The 6661-nt window shown below is 47.2% G+C and overlaps 1 protein-coding gene across 8 annotated transcripts in view; it reads right to left on the bottom strand.

Moving 5' to 3' along the window:
* The window catches only part of strbp (spermatid perinuclear RNA binding protein), a 79291-nt gene extending 75131 nt beyond the window's left edge, over window positions 1-4160 (bottom strand). For 7 of the 8 annotated variants that reach the window (XM_086152432.1, XM_086152430.1, XM_086152433.1 and 4 more), the window contains exon 1: window positions 2505-2762. The gene's annotated coding sequence lies outside the window, so the exon portion shown is untranslated. Of the gene's footprint in view, window positions 1-2504; window positions 2763-4103 lie in introns of those variants that run through there. The other variant, XM_086152431.1, reaches the window with a different exon arrangement.
* Between the last annotated feature and the right edge of the window lie 2501 nt (window positions 4161-6661).

The raw sequence follows: 6661 nt of genomic DNA, 5'->3' as shown, positions 1-6661 counted from the left end.
TGTTCCAGCAGATGAAATGCAGAATGTGGGATTTGCATATGTGTGTGTGTGTGTGTGTGTGTGTGTGTGTGTGTGCGCGTGTTTGAGTGTCAGTGTGAGTATGCGTGCGTACTGCGTGTGTTTGTGTGTGTAGTAAACCATACAGCTGTGAATGAGACAGGTTCAACTGGGTGGGTGTCTGAGTTAACAGCTTTTGTTTTTTGTTTTTTTTAATTGTCATAACAAGAAATATTTCCAGCAGTGGCGCACTCTTGCTTTCTGCCCCTTGTTTGGTCTTTCCTGCTTCACAGCACCAATGGGACTCTTCCCAACTCCCTGTTGTGCTTACTGGAGCCCCCGGCAGCCAGCTGCCATATTGGCCAATTAGAAGAGCTTTTACTAAGCTCTGGCCAATTGGATTAGTGCTACATGCTACATTTCTTTGCCAGATGAGACTCCAAATGTGCTGCTGTATGCTAAAATCTGAGAAGTGGTGGGCAGATTCCTGTTTCGCTGAGAGGCACTGGGCACACACAAACAGCAAAGGCTGAGAATCTCCCAGCGTGTGTGTGTGTGTGTGTGTGTGTGTGTGTGTGTGTGTGTGTGTGTGTGCGTGCGTGCGTGCGAGAGAGAGATTTTGTTTCAATGGGGGGAGTATTTCAAAATCAACTGTGGCATAAATCAAGGGGTCCTAAATAGAGGGTCATTTCTCAACCTTAAATGCAGTTTAAGAATGTAATTTAACTGTAGTTATTAAATACTCAATTGGATTAGCCCAGTAGTGATTTAGTATTCCAGGATGTTTTTTTCGTTTTTTTAAAGAAGTCTGTGTTGAAAGCTGCCGGAAAGCATGCAAAAGTCAAGCACTGGCCTCTTCTGCCAGTTTGGGAAACTGAGCCACAGCTACAGACCATGTCAATTTGCTTTCTGAGAAATTTGAGGGGAAAGGAAGAGGGCTTGGATGAATGTCAGCAGAAAAAATGGCTTCAAATGACATAAGGAGATAAATATAAAATGAACTGTACAGCCCCCCATCTCAACCCCCCGTAGAGGGGTCACTGTCCAGTCAATGCTGAGTGCTCAAAGGATACACACAAGTATGGAATGTAGTGCGCGCACACACACACACACACACACACACACACACAACACACACACACACATACACACACATACACACACACACACACACACACACACACACACACACACAAACAACCCCTTCCTTTGCTGACTTTGCAAGGCTTTCTGAATATTTGTACATCACACTCCCCCAGGGGAGAGATCCAACACACACACTCACACACACACAACACACACACACACACACACCACACTCTCACACACACACACACACACACACACACACACACACACACACACACACACACACACACACACACACACACAGGTCCGTTTCTTTCGCTTTCACAAAGTCCCCTGTATGCAACACAAGAGCGACATCATTTAGCAGGTCTGAGCAGTAACTACCGGACCCTGTTTGCAGTCTATAAATCAACCCAGTCGGTCGGATGGGGGTTGGGGGGTGGGCAAGGGCTGGGGTATCAAACAAAGGACACTCCACATGACTGCACCAGCGGGGCAGGTGCGACTGAGGCGTATAGGCGCCAACGCTTTCTTTGCGTGAACCAGGGTGGAGCGCAACTAAAATAAACCGGGGAATAAGGGCTATTAGAAAGCACCGCGCAAAATCACAAAGGGTTCCCACGAGTGGACCGAGTCCAGCATGATAACAGCGGCGGCAAGCGAGAGAACGTTTAAAAAAAAAAAAAAAAAAAACCGGGTCGTTGATAGCGATCGCCCCGGTGTCGGTATGCCGCCGAGCCGGCTCATCAGGAAGGGGGGCGGCTTCAACCGTGTACCGTGATTTGGTGTCTGTGTCTGTCTTTCACTCTGAACAAATGAGCAAAACAAACTGACCCGCGAAGGGGACTTTAAAGGAATCATCCCCGAAACATTGAAATATCAATCGCAAAACACACAAGTACATAAATAAACCAAAATGTGATGCTTTTAAAGTTAATACGGAGAACACACGCAAACACACGGATACTTCATGAATCGATCGACCAGACCCTCGGAATCCTAAATTAAAAATACTTTTAAATAATAATTATTATTATTATTATCGTTGTTGTGAGGAGCATTTATCCGTCAGCGCGGTGCGGAAGTCAAACACCTGCTGAAAAACACGAGTCTAACGCCTCCTCCTCCACCTTCATCTTCCGAGAACAGCAAAAAAGCACTGTGAAGTCGCAATGTAAGGAAAACTTGGGTTTCGGTTCCTCATTGTCTTCTCTGCGAAAATAAGCGGATAATAATGATAATAGTAATAATAATAATAATAATAACAATCATCATCATCATCATCATCATAGCAGGGCGCTGCATAGTTGGCCCTTCCACCCAGTATCAGGTGAAACTCGCGCGACTCCTTCCGGGATGACAGCCGGTGGCACGCGCTGCCTCCGCGCGACAGGGAAAGACGTTGACATCCGACTTACGGTTGTCCTGAGCGCCAGCCGCCGCCGGTCCGCCGGTCCACCGTCCCCCCGCCGCGCGGAAACGAAAAATAAAAAAAAGAGAACGGAGAAACACGCCGGAATCCAAAACAAGGGGTCCTGAAGTCCGAGAGCCGGTGAGGGGGGGGGCGACGTCTTGTCGCCGCGGGGACGAGTCGCTAACTGGCTCGCCTTAACGACCGCGGAAGCGAGCGCGCGAGCCCCAGGAGCCGCCTGCCGGTGCCTCCGCTAGTGGGCCGAGAGACGCGGCGCGAGCTGTGAGTCCCTCCAGATGAATGGCGGGGAGCGTGCGCCTGCGCAGAAGAGGGGGAAGGTAGGGCGGGAGGGGTGAGTCGTTCCGCGCGAGTAGCGGAGCAGGAGCACGCTGCAGGGCCGGGCCGCTGCCTTTACGTGCGTACTGCTTTATTTATTTAACTTTGCGGCTACAATGACACCGATTTATTGGCATATAAAATTTTGTTGATTATTATGATTATCATTATTTACACAAATTCCCCAGATCCCTTATTTGTAGAGTACTACCCGTCCCCTCTGATCTGCCACCTCCGATCGAACCGGTCTCGGCTCTTTCCGGTCTTGGCTCCTCAGTGGTGGAACGAAGTCCGGAAAAAGGTCAGAACATTGGGGTCGCTGCCCATCTTCCATCGTGATCTGAAAGCGTACCTCTTCACCAAGCACTACCCCACTAATAGCACTTAGCCTCTCCACCCCCCCCCCCCCTCCAAAAAAAAAAAAAAACGAAGAAATGAATGTATGTATGAATATAGTTTTTGAGATGGTTATTTGGCAGAGTGGTGACTTCTGAATAACGACTACTTACTGGTACTTTGGATTTTTGGTTATTGAATTGCAATTTTTGTAAGTCGCTTTGGATAAAAGCGTCTGCTAAATGACTGTAATGTAATGTAATGTACTTTAAATAGCCGCTTTTATAATACCAACTCGCACGCACATGCAAAATATTTCCGTTGTGTTATTACCTGAACGCGTCAAAAAAAACTGCCTGCAGGGTCATCGGGGATTAAACCTTTATCACAATTTGCGCGCTTCCTGTCTTTTAGTAGGGCAAAAACCGAGAATCTAGAATTAGGATTCAGGGGGGATGGGAAAAAAAACGGTTCTCTCCATCTCCCCATCTCCCAGACAGATTTATAAATAATTCAGCGATGAAAAAAAAAAAAAAGAGGAAGAAGAAAAGCTGAGCCCGGATGCGTGCAGCTTCGTCCCCCAACCGGGTTGCGGGCTTTACCGACGAAAATAAAAACTACTAAGTAATCTCAAGGCAAACTAAAGTTCAGTCGACGTCCTGGCTTCTCGACCGGTCAGCCAGATCAGTCGGGGGGGGGATTACGAGGCTTCAGTCAACTATCAATAGCCTTACGTGCCGGAGGGGGAGGGGGGTCTGAGATTGAGGCTGCGGCCGTCCTGATCTTGCGGGGAGAGAGAAGATAATCTCATAATGTCATCCAGGATCTCACCGAGCCGAGCCGAGATGATGCCTGATGAAGACAAGGGGGCTGCAGCCACTAAAGTCCTTGCAGACAACGGAAGGTGGGGGTGGAGGGGGGCAAACACACTTACCTGCACCGCGCCTCCCGCATCCTCCCCGCAGCTTCAACACCCGCGTTCCGGCGCCGACGAGCGAGGCAATTCAGACGGCGGGATTTGTGTCACGTGGTCGCGCTCGGTAAATCCCGGGTGGCGGAGTGGCACGAGTTACCGACCTGCTCCCGCGCACCTGCACCGCGCACGTTTCACCGGTTGGGGGCGGGGAGGGTGACAGGTGCGCTGCGGGTGTGTGCGTGTGTGTGTGTGTGTGTGTGTGTGTGTGTGTGTGTGGTTGGGTGGGACCCTTCTTTTTTTGTTCCTTTCATGTAAAGAAGGTTGGGTACCAGAGGGCACCAGAGTGCATCACTCCTCTTCCTCACAGCCTCATCATTTTCTTTTTTCAAGTCATTTGTGTGTGTGTGTGTGTGTGTGTGTGTGTGTGTGTGTGTGTGTGTGTGTGTATTGAAAAGCCATATAAGAAATATGGCATTTTAATGCTCTGTAACTGAGTTCGCACAGAAACAGCTTTTTGCGGAATCTCGGGGGCGTAGCTGCATTGTCTCTTAAAGTTCTGTTGCTAAAAAGTGCACCATTGTTGTTTTAAAGTCCCGTAAACATATCGGCAGTACATCTGCCCCTGCTCATGTACATTATATACACCACATAAGTCGATGAAAGACTGAAAGTTCAACGGACAGCTGTAGCTTGCGCTACATACAACTTATGGTACAACAGCGTTTTCGAGGTGTGCAACCAAGGGTCAGTGAGAATACAGTCATCTGTAGAGAGACACGTCATTCAATCATAAATGAATGAACTTGATAATATGAGATAGTCCTTTATTAGGCAGTGGGGAAATTCAAAGTATTAACAGCAGCAAGAACAGTAAGGTTAGAAGAAACACAGGAGAAAAGGATAACAAGCTGTGTCAGACAGTCTCAGTGCTGCAGAGGATAGGTTGTTAATGGCTTGTCTAGAGACTGAGCACAAATGCCAAATTTCCACCTTGAATGGCTGAATGGCTGAATGAATGGGGTCGCGCTGTTCATATCAGTCAATAGATCATTATTCTCACATCCAATCCAACAGTATATCTCACCTCAGCATTGACTTGATCAAGTTAAGACTCCAAACTACATATCGAGATATGATTGGCAGGTCCTTTTGGTAAACCCGAGCTGTTACCTGATCAGCTTCGGAGAAATCTCGTGATTCCGGCTGTCACAGCTCACACCCGTGCAATTGCATGGTTGAGCGCAGCCCATCCTGGCTGAACACAGCAGTTTCAAGAACCTCATTTCCACAAGGGCACCATCTAGTTAATTGGAAGGGCTGCACTTAAAAAAAAAAGAAAGAAAAAAAACACAGGGTCTTATAAAAAAAAACAGCTCAGGACTGCGGCGCAGGAGCCTCTTTCTCTAGTTCACCGCTGCCCTGCTTTTCCCCTTCCAATCCTGGTCCTCTCATTTACCCATGATTTTCGCAAGCAGCTTTGCAGTGCTTGCTCACATTAAAAATCTCATTACTCCCCAAGACAAATTGATCACCGTTCATTCAAACATTAGCACATGCAAGCATATGCTTAAGTGTCTATACCAAGTTGCGGGATAAGTGAGGGCAGACCTTTCACTAGTATCAGCTGGGCTTCATCTCATCACTTGATCTGAAAAGCTTCTGGTGCAAATTTATAATGGCTGACGTAGCTTTTATGTTATTAGCAAAAAGGTCATTGGGTTAATGTTGCATATGTATATGACACTGCGGTTCTACTCTGCACATTCTGGTCTTGGGTATACTTGCGCTTGAGCCACCCAAAGCAGAGGTATGCTAGACTTTGTGAATACTTTGGAAATAACATGTTCACAGTTTCAATGAAGTAAAACCCTGGAATGCGTCCTGTTCCCGTGTCCACCACTTTTAACACATGCACAAAATCATGCTTCCACACATTCATCCACCCAGTGAAGCCACAGCATAGGAGCAGTCAATGGCGAGGGTGTATTTTTAGATTACATGTGGGTTGCAGATGCTGCTCCACACAATCAGGTCACAGAAACCAGAGGAGTGTTTTTGGAAATACTTTTAACGCCGTTCAGTTCCCCTTAGCGATACTTTTTTGGTGTTGTGGCATTTTCTTCGGGAATAATTGAGTGGAATCCTCTCCTCTCCTCTCCTCTCCTCTCCTCTCCTCTCCTCTCCTCTCCTCTCCTCTCCTCTCCTCTCCTCTCCTCTCCTCTCCTCTCCTCTCCTCTCCTCTCATCCGCTATGTATCCCCAATTAAAAACATTTCAAGTTTTTAGTGCATTTCAGAACAGTTATAATTGTCTCATTAAATGTTGTTGAGTTGCAGTTCCTAACTCCGGCTGTCAGCAAGTCGCCCTCACTTAAACCCCCTGAGACCCAGAGTCCTCATATGAGGACATTTTGAGTTACCGACATATTTGTTTACGTTTACTTGTTGCCATTGAGAGTGGAAGATTTAGCGCCAACTTGTGGTGCCAATAATAAATCACAGCAATAAATGTAAAAACAAAAATTGCCACCAACTGGTATGCATGACTGTACACCAGATCCAAACATATTTCACAAGC

Source organism: Fistularia commersonii, chromosome 9 (assembly GCF_037954325.1).
Source record: "Fistularia commersonii isolate RoL2024-O1a breed Wild chromosome 9, RoL_Fcom_v1.0, whole genome shotgun sequence".
Taxonomy (NCBI): domain Eukaryota; kingdom Metazoa; phylum Chordata; class Actinopteri; order Syngnathiformes; family Fistulariidae; genus Fistularia; species Fistularia commersonii.
This window is presented reverse-complemented; position numbering and strand designations above follow the sequence as displayed.